Below are 20,750 nucleotides of genomic sequence, written 5' to 3'. Positions count from 1 at the left end.
ATAAACATTCATGAACCATTTCGTGAAGAGAAATAATCTCTACATTGTTCGAAGATATAGCGACTAGGGTCTATTATGTAGACCTCCAAGATATCGCCGTCTTACCCATGGTAAACACTTAACCAAATTGGGAATGACCTTTGTGTGGGTCAGAGAGATACCCAACATCAGCAAAACCTTCCAAAACACGTCATTTTGGAAAGGGGATAGAGGACGCAGGCCACTGTTGGCTGAGTTCCTGGTGTGTGATGGGTTTGAATCCATCATCTCTCTGTAAGGATAGAACGAGCCCATATCAATCGTACTTCTCAAGTATCGAAATATATCTTTTACACCAATCAAATGGTGTCGCGTTGGCGCAGAGCTATTGTTTGGACCCAAAATGAACATTTTGGCCTGACAAGGCACGTCTTGGATAAATTGAGCCAATATCAGTGGCTCAAGCTATATATTGTCGACAATCTCGAAATATATATTTAGAAGCGAAATAAAGCCTACTATGGAAGCATGAAAAAGTCAAGTTTAACACATTTTCCTACTTCGATTAGGAGAAACCGAGCTAAACAAGGAAGGAAGGGCAGAAGACTAACTAAATGAAATCAAAATGAGCTGAAACTTTTCATATTCATTCTAGACATCCTAAGAATAATTTCTTATAAAGAGGGCCAGAGCTAGTTTTGAGTGGAAGGCCTTCAAACAATCAGTCCAATTTTCTGCAGAAGCAAAACTGGAAAACTGGACCTGTAAGAGGTCCAGCAGCATTTTCGGCCCAACCACATGGAAGAAAGCTCTGAAAATTTTCCACAATGATCTACACTCATTATGGATCATTTCATATGAAGAAGTCGAAGGCCCATTTTGAGTTCTTGGTGGAGATATAGCTGCTAGGGCTGGGCAGAAACTGGCAGAGAAGCGGTTACCGACCGAACCGCACAGAAAAATCCGGTTCGGTAACCGAACAGGTTCAAAACGACGTCGTTTTTGAAGAGAACCGCACCGAACCGCTTACATGCAGTGCGGGTTCGGTTTAGGACTTCGAACCGCCTGCATTTACCGAACCGAACTGCTATGTTATAAATATACATTTATATAATTATTTTTAATAATTTTTTATATTATTTGGTACTAACTACTAACCCTAGCTAGCTTTGTGCGTTCTGCACCTTTTTGACTGTTGTGCAGTTTGTCCCCCACCAAACTAGTTTGTCCCCCACCAAACTGGGAATAATTATTAGATTATTCCTAACATTCTCTCTCCATCTCTCGGCCGCAACCTTCATATTTGCTTTCCCAGTTTTCCTCATCTCTCCCACAACTTCTCTCCCTCATCTCTAACAGACTAACACGACAGCAGCTTCTTCGAGCATTGCCGTCGTCGGTGCTTCTTCGAGCATTGCCGCCGTCGGTGCTTCTCGCCGGTAAGGATCGAGTTCCCTTCTCTTCTCTTTCTCCTTCGATTTTTTTTTATTTTTTTCAGTTTTTGTGTTTAAAACCAGTTGATAATTTGATGAGACTATGAGAGTGTGATCACACGTCCTCCTCTTTGGCTTTGTATTAGCCTTTCAATTTTACCTCTCTTTCGCACCACTTATTTTTCCAAGTCTACAGGTTTTTAAATTTCCAGGTATTGGTTGAATGTTTTAATATGCGGTTTTGGGTGCAAACCGAACCGCACCGGACCGATAAAACGGTGCAACCGAAAATGCAGTCCAAACAATGTAAATGCGGTTGCGGTTTGGAAAATGGATCTACCGAATAATGCGGTGTGGTTGCGGTTTCAGGTCCAAACCGACCCGAATCCCACCGCGCCCAGCCCTAATAGCTGCAGCAAAATTGGAGCAGTAAGTGCTTAAACTTAACATTCCATTAGTGTTTTAAGTGCTTAAACCTAACATTCCATTAGTGTTTTAAGTGCTTAAACCTAACATTCCATTAGTGTTTTAAGTGTTTAAACCTAACATTCCATTAGTGTTTTAAGTGCTTGAACCTAACAACTCCATAATCTCATAAGTGCTCCATCATGATCCCATTAAGTGCTCCATTATGATTTGTTTAAAGGACAAATAGTGTTGCTTGGAAGCCTATATATAGAGGCAAAAACAAGACAACAAATCAACCAATTCATTCAACAACAAACATATATCTCTAAGATGATCTAAGTTCTCTCTAGAGCAACCTCTCTAAGAGCAACTCCTCTCCTTCTCTTTCTCTTATCGGTGATCACACTCTAAGTCCTACTCTCCTCAGGAGCCGACTATTAGTGCCACCAAACCCTCTGTCAACGTACTTCAGTCCTAGTCTCCTCGGGAGCCGACGGTAGTGCCGCGACCAAACACAAACACACTAATTCATTCAACAACAAACATCTCTAAGATGATCTAAGTTCTCTCTAGAGCAACCTCTCTAAGAGCAACTCCTCTCCTTCTCTTTCTCTTATCGGTGATCACACTCTAAGTCCTAGTCTCCTCAGGAGCCGACTATTAGTGCCACCAAACCCTCTATCAACGTACTTCGGTCCTAGTCTCCTCGGGAGCCGACGGTAGTGCCGCGACCACAACGGTTACAGAACCAGCCAAGCAAGGGTAACGCTCTAGCAACCCAGCCAAGCTAAAGTCACGCTTTAGCAAGATCTCAACACTTCCTAGTGATTTCGCTCTGCTCAATCTACAATATTGAGTATCGATTGTGTGAACAAGAAGAAACTACATCAAAGTCCTCACCACGAGGCATAAAGAATCCTGCGACGAGGTTGGTGCTCTCCTCGTCCTCAATCGCTGAAAAGAAGTCAGGTCAAGGGACACCCCCGATTACCGCACCCGAACGGTGCTGGCACGCCCGCTCAAAGAAAAGAGACTGTTGACCAGCTCAAATAAAACTGGAGCCAAACAGCTATATCTAGCTACCAAGTTCACTGCAAATGAGATGTCTGGTCTTGTGCATTGAGCTAAGTACAATAATGCGCCTATTGTACTCAAGTAAGGCACTTCTGCCTCTAGCACATCTTCGTCATCATCCTTCAGATGAAGAGGATCCTTTTCAGGATAGAGACTAAGGACGATCATGGGGGTGCTTGAAGGCTTGACCTTGTCAAAATGCCTAAGTATCTATCAACAAGATGCTCAAGTTCCAAACCGAGATATAATCGTGTTCTCCCAAAATCCTTCATCTCAAACTCGGATTTCACGTGTTCAGCAGTTTCCCTTAACTTTTTAAGGGCTTCCAATGAAGATCATGTCCAACATGAACTGCGATAAAATCCGAAACTTGTTATGGAAATGCGTGGGCATATCCCTTCCTAATCAAGTAGCCATTTTAATGAGCGTTTCAACCTTTTTGTAAACGCGTTCCGTGGTCTAGAGCCACTTGACTTGGGTAAATGAAGTTCACTATGAACCTTCATATATATTATGTATCTAGATCCCTATAGAGATACATAGTGACCACATTTGTAAGCTGCATGTTCAGTTATTCGGAAACTACCAAACTGACAGGATAGTGGAGTGCAATGACATCCATTACAAGAGAATATGTCTCATCGTAGTCAATTCCAGAGCGTTTTGTGAGAAGCTTTGCTCCATAAGGCGAGATTGCCATCTCTTTTTCTCATCACGCTTTCTAACGAAGACCCATTAGTCAATAGGTTTTTTGTTAGGAAGTGTTGACATCACTGGCTCAAAAACCTTCCTAGACATCACACTTATTTTGGGTGAGCCTACTTTGAAGAAAGACATAAACCATTGGCATTTACTACAAAGTATATGACCATTGCCTATTACATCTCTTGGAAAAATAAAGACTTAAATAGAATTGACGATCTATTGATCCCAGCCAGATTTGTGGTCTTCAACCCTTCACTCTAGATCATCTTCTTGATTTTCTTGTTCCACATAGTGAGCTTCTCTTGCTTCACAATATGCTTTGTAGGCTGTGGCAAGTTTTTCACGAGCTCTACAAATGTGTGCCCAATGATTCGACACTCCACATCGAGAACATACATCTCTTTGCTTAAACTCCATTGATTGAGGTGCTTTGAAAGCGTCATTTAGATGGCTCTTAGTGTTGGTGGCTCCACCAATATGGCCAGAGGCATTGCCTCCCTTTCCGGAAAGCTATGGCACGCTCCAATCGGACACCGAGCTATGTCCTTGCTCTTCGAATTGGACTGTCATCCGTTCTGCATCACAATACAAGCAAAATTACATAATGGAGTGACCGCTGGTAGGCATAGATTCCCCACGCACCTCCTTAAAAGCTACCTCAGTTACTGGATCCGTTGTCAAGGATAACATCCATGAGCCAAGCAGGCCCAACCCCTGACTGCCTTAATCGCCCTTCTTTTCGGGCTACCATATCCCAAGAGTCACCATGAATTCCCATCGCCAACACTGAAAACAACCTTGTCACTCTCTTTGACACCGTGTCTTTTAACCGCTAGACCACATGCAAGGGTAAACCTCCGTTATATTGACAATAAGAAACCATCGATAATACTACATGTAGTCTTCGGGAATAACGCCAAAACAATGACTCATCAATCAATCTAATCCAGGATTCACCATACATCTTCGTAGTCAATCTCAAGAAGAAAATTACCCCCTCCAACACCATGATCCAAAGCCACCAAACAATGTGCAGGAGCTCTTCTCCAGTACCTTGACCACAAAAAAATACAGAAATTCCATGGAATTGAAACCATAAACCTAGCACTATTATAATACTAGGACCCCTAAACCCTAACTCGACAGAGAAGGGACTGAACCAACCTAAAGAAAAAACTATTCTGAGAAAACAAATCCTAATACAACCCCACAAAGAAGCTAATGTAAACCATCACCATATATATGCAGAAAAGCCGTCATTGGATCGCAAAGATCCACCGCCAATGGATTGGAATTCGCACCATCAATTTCTCCCACACCAAAACTGATCTGCAGAGTGCAATCACCATGGGATATCCACCACAACTCACCGCTGAAACTCCATCGGAACCCCTTCCGCACAACCATGGTTTGCCGGCCATCACACCCACAAAAACAGTCCCATAGCGGTAGATCTGCAGACCAATCCTGGTAGCCAGAGCAAAAGACTCCAAAACAACGTTGTGCCGACGCCCCTTGAAACAGATGGCCATCGCTCACAATTGCTTCTTCTCCACCATGACGAGACCATCATCCACCCATCCGGCAGCAACCACCATGCACCGGTGAGGCCAGAGGCCCTGTGGCAGGTTTGATTGTGATTCAAGCAATATAATTAACTCCCAAGTTTTGTGTCTATCCTCCACTTTGGGCCACCAACATCACCATCTGAGATTTTTATCCTCCGTATCATAACGCTAAAATCTGGTCTAAATGATAGGTCACTTGTTGAGTTTTATAATTATATATTTGAATCCCTGATCTTTGCGATATTAATTATGCTAGTAAGAAACTAAGAACTAATTTTTTGCAGCATTAATCACTTCATGTTTCGGCTTTTGGAAGGAGAAATCTCATATATTACCTCGACAATGTATTACACTCATTTTGCTGAGGATGCTATAGCGTATTCTTAATTAATTCAACTCAAGTCAGGACATTTTTGGGTATCACAACAGTCTAGAATAATCATAGCCAGGCGCCGGACATCTTATAACATTTCCAGTTTGATTGTACTATTCTGTTGATACAACTCTTCGATCTGTTCCTTATACAGAAAATTGTTTGCCTACTTGATACGTACAATTTTTAATCGGATATCAAACCATATAGCCAGACAGGGAAAAAAAAAGTTGGTACAGCTAGAATTGATTACTTGAAAGTTAACACAGTTACATTACAAGAAATACAAGTCCAAATGAAAAATTGATGGGAGAAAAAATCATTCAAACCTAGCTCCTCGCTCTCGCCGGCCGGTACACCACCAACAATTGCTAAAATGGACGGCATGCATATCCTTGTGGTTGTTGTATTCAAGTCTAGGAACCGGTGTCGGCAACCATGGCACCGTGAATGGTATTACACCAATCACCCCACGAATTGAAGTCGTTTTAGCCACCTTGAGTGTTTTTGTACGGATGTTGCACGTAACAATGTGGTGATCCGATTTTTCATATAGATCATACAATTCTAGATACAAGATATCATCATCATTGGGGTCGAAAGCCAGCCCCCAAGCCCTTCTTCTAATGAGGGGACTCCATTCGGTGATCAATGGGTTTTCCGAACCAATTCTGTCCAGCGAAATGGTGCTTATCAAACACCATTTTCCAGCACGTCCTCCGTCAACATTATGCTCACCATCATCTTTCATCTCCCAAACACTCGCAACATATTCGTCTCGAAATCTTGCCACCTCAACTTCTGAAACCCTGTGCATCCGCAGACATCCTCCTCGGCTCACACTTATTGATCCTGGCTCCCCATTAGGAAAATCAATGACATGACATTGTCTATGATCATTAGTATTACTAATATTAGTGGTGTTGTTGAAATTACTAATATTAGATTTAGTGGTGTTGTTGAAGAAAGGATCCAAGCCAATCATATAGCCGTCACATTTAGACGACCAATATAACATTCCCTTGTAAACAAGGCCTGGATTGTTAACCAAATGATCAAAACAATATCTTCTTGGGCTCAGCACAACCAACTCTGTCCACTTACCGGTCTCAGAAGAGAAGATTTGCACCAGGAGTTCGAAGGAAAAAACATTACTCCTTAGCTCAACTGGTTCAAGTATTCGCACAATCGCATACCTGTAGTCAACATTAAGATGGATGTTGTAACTAGTATTATTTTCTTCTCTTGGATTACGGTAATAGTACGGTTCACATATGAAACCAACTCTTACCTGGAGCCGGCAATGTGGGACGGGAGGAAGAACAACCCATTGCTTGGTGTATGGATTGCAGATGTAATAATCACGCTGTGAATAAGTGGTTGCGCAGCAGAGAACTAAGTCATTACACGAGCCTACCACAACTGGCCGAAAAGCTAATTGTTTTTCATGAGCTGCTGATTGATAACGAGGGAGGAAATTGAGAGAGAAGCGGCCTTTTTTGAACATAGAAAGTTTGGAGATGGAAAAAATTTTAGTCTGGTTCTCGGTATCCCAGAAGATGAGAGTACTGGGCAGCGACTTTTGGTTATCATATTGGAGAGAGAGAAAACGGGAAAGAAAATAATGGCTGGAGATAAGAGCGAACCAATGCTTGGACACACACTTGCATTGAGTGGCAGATTTTAAGGGAAGTCGGAGAAGGATATCAAAAAATACAAGGTCGGGAAGATCATCAATAGTAATCATGACTTTTGAGGAATGTTTTGATCTTTTCGAGTACCGGCCAAGGGATTGAGACATTGTAATCCGGCTTCTTTTGCTAGCAGTATCACCAGGTCTCATGCGGCTACAGAAACTGGAAGAAACTATTTAGTCAACTTGGATTAAAGGCTTTGCATTTTATAGAGGGTCTTTGATATACAAGTGAAATTCGGATTGGGAAACTAACTAATATCTTATATCCAACTAATAAGTAGACACCTAGTTCAATCGGATTACACTATACAAAATTAAGTAGAAATCTGAATAGAAGCCATGTCTGACTTTCATTAGTCTGTAAAAACAATATGCATGCTTCTTTAAATATTAAAAAAAAAATAGAAGAAATAATAACTAAATTAATTTTGTAAGAAATTATTGGATACAGCTAAAACATGAATTGTTGACCCTTTAATCTTGTGTTTGATTAAATTAATTAAAAACAAAAAATGTGAAGATTAGAGAAAGGAAAAAAAAGAAGCACGTCAATGGGGTCTAGCTAGCCTTAGCGATGAGCAAATTGAGCACGAGAGCGGGATCCTATGGGTAATGCCCCTTATGTACTCGAATGTCGTTTGTTGTTATCTAATCATATTCGTTGTCATCTCACAGATAAGAACAAGAATCACAAGGGTGTCAATTATTATCTACTAGACACATGCAATCTTCAGGTTTAACACAACCAGCAATATGGACTCTAATTACGGAGCCTCAGATACATAATTCTCTATGCATTCCTACATTTCCTATGCCAAACAAACCAAAAATAATGGACCACATAAAGTAAAATTTGAGCTAATAAGCAAAGTATGTGTATGAACCTTTGGCCAAGCAAAGTACTCGAGGTTATGAAGTGACGGTTGAAAATTTTTTACGTGCATTAACTGGGCGCCATGAGACTGCTGTTTCAAGATCCAAGCGTCTTTTAAGTGATGAAGGGAGCCACATTCTTTTGTATATGGCCGGCCATAGAGAAGATGAGTTTTTAAAATTTCAAGACTCGGAAGAGCTCCCGAGTCATGATTTAGCTGATGCTGTGAAATCAAATGAAAGAAAAGCGTAGGTTAGTACCTCTATAACTGTTGCTAGACACAGATACAATGGTTTGCATTTCTTTTGATATTATCTATTTGAAATCTAGTTTGCTACATTCTTATTTCCATTTTACATATAATTGTTTTGATACAGCTTTGATGAGTGTCATATTGACCATCACTACTGGATAATGAACTCATCTAACTTTAATAATATGGATGAAATTTGAGGTTTAAGGAGCAGCTGATAATGGTGGACACTTGCCAAGTTGCCACCCTCTTCTCTCAGGTTTGTGATCTGTTCCTACCAATGCATTAATCCTAGATACTTTTTACTGTAAGAGGCTCAGAGCTATATTTTCTTCGGAGATTTGTTAGGGCTATGTGAGTTTATGTACAGTGTTCTTTTGCATTTGGAAGGTCCCTTCTCAGTTCTCAATATCATCTAGTCACTGCTAACCAAGTGGACAAGTCATTGTTGTACGTTGAAATTGTGTTTTCACATTTTTTTATTATGCCTTAATCTGGCCCACTTCGTTACTAAATTAAAGATCCCTTTCTGATTTGCAGCTTCAATCACCGGGTGTTTTGGCTATTGGCAAGAGCATGAAAGGAGAAAATTCATACTCGCGTCACTTGGACTCTGATGTATAGCATTTTACTATCTTACAACCTTTAAGCTCATTTGGCTGAGAATGCAATACCGTGTTTTTATTTCAACTCAAATTCAGGTATGAGATATCCTTGTTTCTCAAAGAGAGATTGATTGTATTGCTACTCCTGGTGCTTGTATTCCTCCTTCACATGTGCTATTTGCAGATGACATAATGGTTTTTATGCAGGCTAGCCCCCTTGGCCTTAAGGCCATTACCGAGTTTATAGAGGAATATGCAGTTAATTCTGGCCAGGTTGTGAATAAAAACAAGTCATTGTTGTTCTTAGGGGCCTCAGCTCGTCCTCGACAGAGTATCATCATTCAATCATTGGGCATACAGTTAGGCACTCTTCCTTTCAGCTATCTTGGAGTCCCCATCTTTCAAGGCTGTCCTACTAATGCCTTTTTACGACCGATAGCGGATAAGGTCCGTTGTAAACTCAGCTCCTGGAAGGGTAAGTTGTTATCTCAAGCTGCTAGATTACAACTTATTGACTCTGTAATTCAAAGCTTACTCATCTATAGCTTCCATATCTATGCCTGGCCCCGTTCTCTCCTGAAAGTGGTTCAAAGGTGGATTTGTAACTTCTTTTGGAATGGGGACCCATTGAAAGATGGAGGCGCTTTGGTTTCTTGGGATCAAGTATGTCAACGTAAGGATAGGGGTGGGTTGAACCTAAAGAACCTTTTTGTGTTAAACCAAGCCTTGCTTCTTAAACGTGGGTGGGAGGTTGTTTCTAACGTTTCACCTTCTGCGAAGTTTCTTCATGCTCGTTTTCTTTCGTATGGGTTTCAACCTTGTTCTTACTATAAAAATCCTCAGTTTGGCTAGGTCTAAAAGAGTTTGGCGAGTTCTACTCTCCAAGCTTCGTTGGATAATTGGAGATGGCAAGTCGATTAGGTTGTGGAAAGATAATTGGATGGGTGACATATTAGGTGAGGCTTTTCATTTTGATTCCCAAACTTTGGGGCAACTTGACAATAAGATCAGTGACTTCATTGTTCATGGAAGATGGGATTTGCCAGATATTTTCCTCCAGGCCTTTCCTGATGTTGCAGCTGCTCTCACCTCTTATACCCTTCCTTTCGAGCCTATGAGGGACCAGGTTGTTTGGTCCGATACTTCATCGGGTGTTCCAACGGCTAAGGATGCGTATGGCACCCTGTCTCATCCGCTTCCCAAGTTACATTGGGGTTCGCTGATTTGGCATAAGGCAATACAACCACGGAAGAGCATTTGCACCTGGAAGATTCTTCACAGGAGGATTCTTACTGATGAGCGGCTACAAAGGAGGGGTGTGGCCCTTCCATCTAAATGCAGCTTTTGTGGGTCGGCTGGGGAATCATGGGAGCATCTTTTTTGGAGCTGCATCGTTTCGAGGGAGATTTGGAGGTGGTGTTTTAGCATGTTCAAGTTCCCTTCCATGCAACGACACTCTATACTTCAACTCCTTTCTTCATCCTTCATATCTTCTCTCTCTCCCTCAGTGAAATTGCTTTGGCGCATCACTCTTTGCAATCTTCTTTGGTGCTTTTGGTCAGAAAGGAATTGGTTGAGACATGAGGGTGGCGCTTTCAACCTCATCAGATTCATGCGCTTTTTCTTATTGTCATTGAAAGAGTCTGCAGGTTTGGCTTTTGTCCATTCTCCCCCAACCTCAACTTATCCTATTTTTAATATCTTATCACTTTCATCTTTGAGAGCAACCGCTCCTCGTTTCATAAAAGTGACCTGGACGCCTCCCACTCCCCTTGGGTCAAGGTTAACACCGATGGCTCTTTCCGGGATGCGGACAATGCTGGATATGGTGGTATAGCTCGTGATGCTGAAGGTGCTTTTGTCCATGCTTTTGCTTCTAGGGTAAGAGTTCCTAGTGCCCTTGATGCTGAGGTTCTTGCTTTTCTGGAAGCAATTGGAGTGGCTAGGTCACGCAATTGGCGCCATTTGTGGATTGAGACGGACTCAGCGGTAGTGGTCAGATATATTGCATCCCCATCTCTTGTCCCTTGGAGGCTGCGCATTGAGTGGCTAAACGGTATGGTTCTAGCAAGACAATTGCAGTTACGTGTCACTCACATCTTTCGGGAAGGGAATGTTGTGGCAGATGTGCTAGCTAACTATGGTGCATCACATGAAGGTACTCACAGATGGGATTCGTTACCCCAGTTCTTGTCTTCTGCCTTTGGTCGAGACTTTGTCTCATGGCCGGCCTATAGATTTGCTTGTTGATTATTTGTTCAGTCCTTGTTTTCCTTTTTCTGGAGTTTGCTCTGATGTCCTTGTTTTACTGTTTCCTTTGCTCTCTTTCTCTTTGTTGCACGGGATGAAATATTTTGATGGTCATTGTTGTTGGTTAGTATCTTTGTGTACTGTTCCATGGCTGGCTTTGGTCTTGTCCTCCAGCCAGTTTGTATTCTCCTTTTTACTTTAATAAACTTTCGAGAGGGGACGAGGAGTTAGTCCCACTCTCGCTTTTCAAAAAAAAAAAAAAAAAAAAAAAAAAAAAAGGTATGAGATACAATGTATTCAGGTATTAGATACAATGCAGCGCATATCATCCAACTCTTGTTATACTGTTTGATTGATCGATACAGGTTGGTGTCTCTGTTGTGGTGCAATGATGATAATTGTCATGCTTGTTGCCTCCCTACAAGCTTTATACCACACAAGTCTTCATACCTACGTGGCTATGTTTATACACTCAAGTACCTATTACATGATGTAGACATTTATACTATAATACATTTATACTACAACAATGTGATATTTTAGTTGTGAAGCTCCATGGATTCATAGACACCTGAATATGTCTACTCAATGCACTGGACGCTGGAAGCTTGTTATATTTGTACTAAAATCACTTGGCGTTTCTCAGATTTTGCAAATTGAACTAGGAAACAATTTATAGACCATGTTTCAGTTGTTTGGACATGTCCAAAATTTGGGTACAAAGTACAAACACAAATGCTAGCTACATTCCCTTCTACCTTTTCCATGCCTATTCAAGGCTCTCATATAGTCCACAACCTCAGGATTTATCTTTCCATGTACTCTAATGAAGAAATTAATGATGAACGACTTGGATGACGCCAACTGCACTGAAGAGCAGTACTGGGAGTTTTTGCCAACCTCTTGGTTGCAATTCTTCCTTTTATGCTGAACTTTATGCTGTTATTGTGTCTATTGAAGTTGCTTTCACTAGAGGTTGGACTACTCTGTGGTTGGAAAGTGATTCTATTAGTGTTTTAGCATGTCTCTCCTCCAATTCTTTCTCTCCTCCATGGGACTTGAGAGTTAGATGGCAAAACTGCCTGAAGAACATTCAGCAAATGCAATTTCGTAGAACTCATATTTTTAGGGAAGGGAATGCAGCTGCAGATAAGATGGCAAACTTAGGTGTTTCAAAACACTCATTTACCTGGTATCCTAGCCCTCCTGCAGAGCTTCACAGGTACTTGCAGGCGGATTTTTTGGGACTCCCAAATTATCGCTTCACAGGTTGCTGAGATGATTATGTTCGTCTGTCTTTCTTGCCCGCACCTTCTCAGAGACTTTTATTCCCAGGAAGTCGTGCGCAAAGTTAGCTTCATAAGCATCTACATGAAGGCGCAAGCGAAATTCTGGCATATTTCGAGTGTCAAGTTTTCACTTATGTGGCTGATTTTTTCTTCTTTTAGATTTGTTCATGAGGGGGAAGTTTCCCTCTCTTCTCTTTCGCTGTTAATTTTGTTTTCTCTCTTGGACGATGTATTTTTCTTCTTTATTATTAATAAATGGGGAAATTACTGGTTACTCCCTGTACTTTTAGGGTGTCGACAGTTCAGTCCCTACTATCCTAATTTCGACAAGTTACTCCTCAAACTTTCAAATCTCACACAATTTGGTCCAAAATTACTATTTTGCCCCTCCCTTCCACTTTTTATTTTTTATTTTTCTCTCCTCTCCCCTCCTTTCTTCTAAAATTCATAATTAATTCATACGAACTCCGATATTTACGTTCCATATATGTACGAGATCGTATCGATGAGCTCCACAACTTTTATGAAGAAAGTTTTTCCAAATTTTGTATGTATAAAAAGTCAATTTTCACGACCGTTCCAAATAACATTCGTTTCGAAAATCCACTTTCTTCTAAAATTCATAATTAATTCATACAAACTCTGATTTTTGCGTTCCATATATGCACAAGATTGTATCAATGAGCTCTATAACTTTCATGAAGAAATTTGTTCCAAATTTTGTATGTATAAAAAGTCATTTTCACTACCACCCCTAAATAACGTTCGTTTCGAAAATCTCATTTCTTCTAAAATTCATAATTAATTCATACGAACTCCGATATTTGTGTTCCATATATGTACGAGATCGTATCGATGATCTCTACAATTTTTATGAAGAAAGTTTTTCCAAATTTTGTATGTATAAAAAGTCAATTTTCATGACCCCCCTAAAAAACGTTCGTTTCGAAAATAAAATCGATACGAAACCGAATTTCTCTTACAACTACTTATGAAATAGTCTCAATATTCATAATTCAAATATTTGATATTTCTTGGGTTGTGTGTGTGTGTTATTTTGTGGTTGGGGGGGGGGGGGGAGGGGGTCGTGAAAATTGACTGTTTATACATACAAAATTTGGAAAAACTTCCTTCATAAAAGTTGTAGAGCTCATCGATACGATCTCGTACACATATGGAACGCAAAAATCGGAGTTTGTATGAATTAATTATGAATTTTAGAAGAAAGGAGCGGAGAGGAGAGAAAAATAAAAAATAAAAAGAGGAAGTCAGGGGCAAAATAGTCATTTTGGACCAAATTGTGTGAGATTTGAAAGTCTGAGGAGTAACTTGTCGAAATTAGGATAGCAGGGACTGAACTGTCGACTCCCTAAAAGTACAGGGAGTGACCAGTAATTTCCCCTTAATAAATTGAGTTGGGGGACGGGCGGTGGGTTCCCAGAGTGGGGCAGACCCTTCACCTTCGGGTTTGAGGGTGGGACAAGTGCCCTGCATTGTCTGTCTCCGAGGAACTAATATCGCCTAATCCCTTTCTCCTTAAAAAAAAAAAAAAAAAAAAAAAAAAGTACTGGGAGACTCGAGCTCAATATTTCATCCCCTTTCTTAGTCACCTAAAGGTGGCCGACGTTAGCCTTGGCAACATGATCGCTGAGAAAGTCACTTTTGCAAGATTTTTCCTTAAATATGGAAGAGGCTTGCAAAAAGTGATTCTTAGATTTTGGAGGGGTGAAAATACTCTACTTCCCAATTTGCTGAATGATACCATTGCTTCAATGCAGGGTATCCCGCGGGCATCTGCAGATGTTGAATTCTCTTGCTATTGAAGCTATTAGAGATTTTTCTTTAAGGTACGTACCATGGTAGATATGCACTTTGATCTGATTAGATGTAAAATGAGAACTAAATTGCTAGCTAGATGGCGAGTATTCTTTTCTTAATATAGATTATACTTCAATTCCATTGTTGTGAAGTATTCTTAAGTTGTGAACAGAGTTTTACAATTCAAATAAGTTAAAACTTAACTAGTGGCATGGATTTTGTTATAAATGTTGTCATGTATTTAGTGTTCGTAACAAAGTTGTAGGTAACATGAAACTGGAGGAAACTATTTAGTCAACTTGGATTAAAGGCTTTGCGTTTTACAGAGGATCTTTGATATACAAGTGAAATTTGGATTGGGAAACGTAAGCTAATTAGTTGATCCAACTACTAAGTGGACTCCTAGTTCAATCGGATTACACTAGACAAAATTAAGTAGAAATCTGAATAGAAGCTATTTCGTCTGACTTTCATTTTTATAAATTTTACAGAATGATCGTAGCTTATACAATTAGAAAGAGAGTAGCTATTTATACTAGAAGATAAAAGAAAATTATTACAGCTAAAGAAACATATGCAGATCACTCCACGTGTCCACCATGATGCGGTCAAGATTAATTGTCCATGCAACTGTCAGCTGGAGGTTGAGTCATGCAATAGGGGCATGTGCGCTGAGTTGTCCTGATTAGAATACACATTGACATTAGTCTTGCTAGCCACACTATCACATAGGCTAGGCACCATCTTGCTGCAATCCGTATTAGTGTCACATGCATTAGGCACATCACCATTACTACTCCATGAGCACTACTCATTATGTTAACATCCCCCCTCAAACTAGTGCTAGGGCACCAAGCACTAGGTTGCAGCAGAGACTGAGTTGGTGCCTGAGATACTTGTGTCAACCCGAAGGAATGAGGGGAAGCTAGTGATCGCCATAGCTCCATAGGTCGAGAGGCCTGCCTAGAGTTCAACATAGTAGTATTTGGAGAAGTTGCCATAAATGTAGTCACTGGAGCAGAATTTACGAGGCCATCAACTTAGATTTAGTAGTAGTAGATCTACTTGGGACAAAGGCCAATAATAGGGAACTAAGTAAGTCCATCGCAGCTGCAACAGAACTAAATAGACCACCCGAAACAGAACCACGTGGATGAAACCCATCGAAAGACTCTAGCTCCTGTTTTGCAAATGATGCAGAAGTAACTGGTGCATTAGTTGCTTTGCTTGGATTATAGCTTGCAGAAGGAGAAGAAGCCCTGAAACATATGGTATTTTCGGGTGCACTATAACAAGAAACAACATCAGAAAATGGAGAGCCATCATTGTTGCCTGCATTTGAGTTGAAGTTGTTACTGAAAATTCTTGTATTTTGAGACGTACTGCACCAAATTGTGTTGTGACATAGGTCTATGAGAAAAGCTTCCAACATTAATTGGCTGTGTCATTCCGTGTGTAAACTTGTACCAAATTGTTGTGTAAATGAATCATTAGAGCCATTAGTGTGCTGAGCATTGGAGTACTGTAAGTATGTACCACCATTTCCATTATTATATTGAGCCATACAACCACTTGATATACTTGTTGGAGATGTAGTCTTCTGTGAGGTAGTAATGGCAGAGTATGGATGACTTGGAACAAGCCTATGAGATGCAGATTCAACCCGATCCTTTGCGATTAAAGTCACCAAAGAGAGGCCTTCACCAACAGAGGCACCTGGTGCAGCCTTAATCACATCTTCTGTTTTGCCTACAGGCTTGACGTCAGGACAACACTTCTGTAAGTGACAGCTCTTGCCATCTGACATCTCTTCAGGAGATTTTGGATCATCATGGAATACAAAATAAAAATAAAAAAGAATAGAAGAAATAATAACTAAATTAATTTTGTAAGAAATTATTGGATACAGCTAAAACATGAATTGTTGACCTTTTAATCTTGTGTTTGATTAAAACAATTAAAAACAAAAAATGTGAAGATTAGAGAAAGGAAAAAAAAATAGAAGCACGTCAATGGGGTGTAGAGCCTTAGCGATAAGCAAATTGGACATGAGAGCGGGATCATATGGGTAATGCCCCTTATGTACTTGAATGTCGTTTCTTGTTATCTAATCATATTCGTTGTCATCTCACAGATAAGAACAATTAGTGACTGTCAATTATTATCTATAAGACACATACAATCTCCAGGTTTAACACGCTGGTTTGAACCGGCAATATGGACTAATTACGGAGCCTCAGACACATAATTCTTTATGCATTCCTACATTTCCTATGCCCAAAAGAAAAACGAAAAAAAAAACAAAAATAATGGACCACATCAAGTAAAATTTTATTTGAGCTGATAAGCAAAGTAAAAGCATACCAACTACCCTTCATCAGTAGCACAATATTATCATTCATAGCAACTAGATGGAGATTCAATGTCTCAATTAAGCGCTCCGTTATGCTCAAACATCTCAGGGCTATCAGTGAAGCATCACCCGTAAAAAGAATTAACCAGCCAATTGAAAAAACACAGCATCCAGCAATCCATCACTCTAAATTTGATGAAACTGAGTCAAAGAAATCATTCTGAGAATCTAGTTTTCTTACATTCCCACAAGAAACTAAAATAAGCAATCTGCTAAACCTTTTATCACGCCCTCATTGTTGCAGATTCACAAGTTTTCTGTACTAAACTTCTATACAAAACTCAAGGCTCGCAGTAATATATCTAATAAACCATGTATTTTCAAAAACAATAGCCATCAGAGTCTGCCCTCTGTTATTAATGATCACTATATATCTGAACCACTTAATGAGAGACCCAACCTGAAAAAACTGGGGACTGAAAGGAAGGCTTGAACTTGAAACAGCTTGAACTCTCAAATCTCCCCACCAAAAATACTCTCATTCCATAATCCCTCCAGGAAAGGCCTCATACGATCTGCAAGTTCTCTGGAGATAGTTGGTGCGACTTTCAGCTCATAATTCGCCTTGAAGACCTTCCCAATCACCTCCTCTCTCAGAAATCGAGTCATCACTTCAATAGGTTCTGTGATGTATTCAAGCACACCCATGATACTGTTTATTGCCGAAGTAGAGGGCAAGCTGGGGAGCAATGGGAGTGAAAGCAACAGATCCACCTTCATAATGATCCCTACAACCCTATCCAGGAAACTGTCCATCTGCCTCTCTCCTAAGGTAGACCAATCTGTCGTGACATACAAATTCCTAAGCTTCTTTTCGGCAAGCAACTTGATGAGCACATCCTCTCCATGCGCCAGTTGGTGATTTACCTTTTTCAGGATTGTACAATCACAGAATGATATCTCTTCTAATATAGCAAATACAGACTTGAAGGACCTGAACTTCGGTTCCATCACAACATCATTCTCTGAGGTCATAACAATCTGAAGTTGCATTAAGATTCCTGATAACCTCCTGCCAAGCTGTATGATTTGCTGCTTGACTTCCCCCAACTCAGCAGCTTTGCCATCCTGTTTGAGAACCTTGAATAAGCTACACCTTTTTCCAACGTGGATACCCTTCAGCACACGTGCTAGTTCCTTCAACTCAGAGTCCTCAAAAGGCTGGTATATTTTCTGTTCCAATGTCAGGATGCAGTCAGAGTTGTTTTTTTCAACCAAGGCACTTTTGTAGGACTCCAGATAGATTTGCTTAGCAATGCAACGCTTAGCAAAACCTATTGCTACAGGTACACTGCCCTTAACCACCTCACGTATATTTCTAGCTTGGACATTCTGAGACCTAGAGTTTCTTAGGGCCCTCTCAACAATATTTTTAAAAGCCCCTGCAAATGCTTTGCGGCTCTCTTCCACATGCGTCCTTGCCTTCAAAACGGCAGTGTTCTGCTCATCCTGTTGCTTCATTTCATCATGAACAAACTTTTGCACTCCTTCTTCAAATTCAGAAATCCATCCTTTTGAAGTTTTCAGGTGCCTCTATTTCCAACAACAAACAAACAAACACCAAATCATTGATTGTATAGCAACTCAATTGTGCCAAAAAGAAATATAGAACACACATGTGGAAGTAGCAAATGAAGGCAAGAAATAAACAGAATGGTAAAAGATTTCAAAGAAAAAGAAAATGAGTTTGACTAGTTAGTGATCTAGCATGTGTTAAATTACCAAACATGAAAACTTTTAACTTATATCAATAGTTCAAACCGCACTCAAAGGTAGGGCATTTCCCATTTTATAGGAACTTCTATACAAGAAACAATGGTATCTCCAAGAATGGAGCTCCTGGGCCTAAGAATTAAAATGATAAAAGAATAAAGAGGCTTTGATCAAAGGACTGTGTCACCGCCGCATTTATGCTGCTAACCACTACTAAGCAAATGGCTGTACTGTTGGGATTGTTAACAGAGTACGCAGCAATATAGAAAATAAAGAGCAATAAAGAGACACCAAATTTAACGTGGAAACCCTTCAAGGTGAAGGGAAAAAACCACGGGACAAACTCCGAAAAACTTCCACTATGAAAATGGGATTACAATCACCAATCTCTCTAGAACACTAGAGGAAAAACTCTCAAGAGAAACACTCTTGGATACACTCTCACAAGGATATTGTAAAAGCAGGATTTCTTTCTCTCCTTTTACAACTCTCTGTCTCTAGCTCTCTCTATCTTTTCTCTCTCTCTATTCTGCCGAATTTGAGAATGATAGGAACTCCTTTGTTTCTCTTTCTCCAGCTCCTTATGAAGGATTGTGAAAGGAATCACAAGGTGCCGGCAGCACACCTTCTTTTCTGCCATGAAACTTGCTTTCTTTTGTTCTTTTCTGCCACATGCTTGCTTTTCTCTTTCCTTTCTCTCAGACAACATGTCTCTTTCTTCTTTTTCTTTTATCTAAAGTCCAACCTATAATGAGCATATGTCCAACATAATTAAATGCCTAGCATGATTATATCTATCATAGCATGAGGAGGGAATCGGCCAACAATCTCCCCCTTCCTGACTCATGCTTAAGATCGCAGACCTGCTAAGAATGTGCAGGTCTCATGCTTGCCTTTTGGAAGAGACTTTGTTAACATATCTGCTCTGTTCTCATTGGTATGGACCTTTTCTATCATTAGCAGCTTTGTTTCAAATTTCTCTCGAATCCAATGGTACCGCATATCTATATGCTTGGACTTCGAATGAAAACTAGGATTCTTGCTGAGATGAATGGCACTCTGATTATCACAGTAGATAACAAATTCACTTTGGTGTAGACCAAGCTCTTGAAAATATCTCTTCAACCATAGCATTTCCTTGCAGCATTCAACAATGGCAATATACTCTGATTCAGTAGTAGATAAAGCCACACACTTTTGCAATTTTGACTGCCAAGAAACAGCTCCCCCTGCAAAAGTGAATAAATATCCAGATGTGGACCTCATTGTGTCTACATCTCCAGCTAAATCTGCATCAGTAAAGCCTTGAAGAATAGGCCTTTCATTGCCAAAACATAAACACAATTTAGATGTACCTCTAAGGTACCTCATAATCCATTTAACTGCTGTCCAGTGTTCTCTACCTGGATTTGCAAGGAATCTGCTCACAACACCTACTGCATAACCAATATCCGGTCTAGTACAGACCATAGCATGCATTAAACATCCTACTGCTGAAGCATAGGGAACTTTCTCCATTTCTTCCTTCTCTTTTGTATTTGAAGGACTTTGTTTCTTACTCAATTTGAAATGAGTAGCAAGAGGAACACTTACCGATTTTGCTTTGTCCATGTTGAATCTCTCAAGCACCTTTTCAATGTAACTTTCTTGTGATAGCCACAACTGACCTTTCTTTCTATCACGAGTGATCTGCATGCCGAGAAGTTTCTTTGCAGGCCCCAAATCCTTCATATCAAAGGATTCGTTCAACCTTTCCTTCAACTCCTCAATTTTCCTTGAGTTTGGACCTACAATCAACATGTCATCAACATACAACAATAACATGATAAATTCTTCAGATGCTCTTCGAATGAACACACAGTGATCTGAGATTGTCCTCTTGAATCCATTGTCTATCATGAATGACTCAAATTTCTTATACCATTGGCGAGGAGCTTGTTTGAGTCCATAGAGGCTCTTCTTCAACTTACAGACCATATGCTCCTTGCCCTCAACTTCAAATCCCTCTGGTTGTTCCATGAAAATGTCTTCTTCTAAGTCACCATGAAGAAAGGCTGTTTTGACGTCTAGTTGCTCTATCTCCAGGTTCATACTTGCTGCCAATCCCAACACGACACGAATGGAATTCATCTTCACCACTGGAGAAAATATCTCATCAAAATCAATACCTTTCTTTTGAGCAAAGCCTTTAACAACCAACCTCGCTTTATATCTTGGTTGTGAATTTTCAGATGTCTTAAGCTTGAAAATCCACTTATTCTTGAGCACACGTCTTCCTTCTGGCCTTTCCACCAATTCA

Source organism: Rosa chinensis, chromosome 3 (genome assembly GCF_002994745.2).
Source record: "Rosa chinensis cultivar Old Blush chromosome 3, RchiOBHm-V2, whole genome shotgun sequence".
Lineage (NCBI taxonomy): Eukaryota > Viridiplantae > Streptophyta > Magnoliopsida > Rosales > Rosaceae > Rosa > Rosa chinensis.
This window is presented reverse-complemented; position numbering follows the sequence as displayed.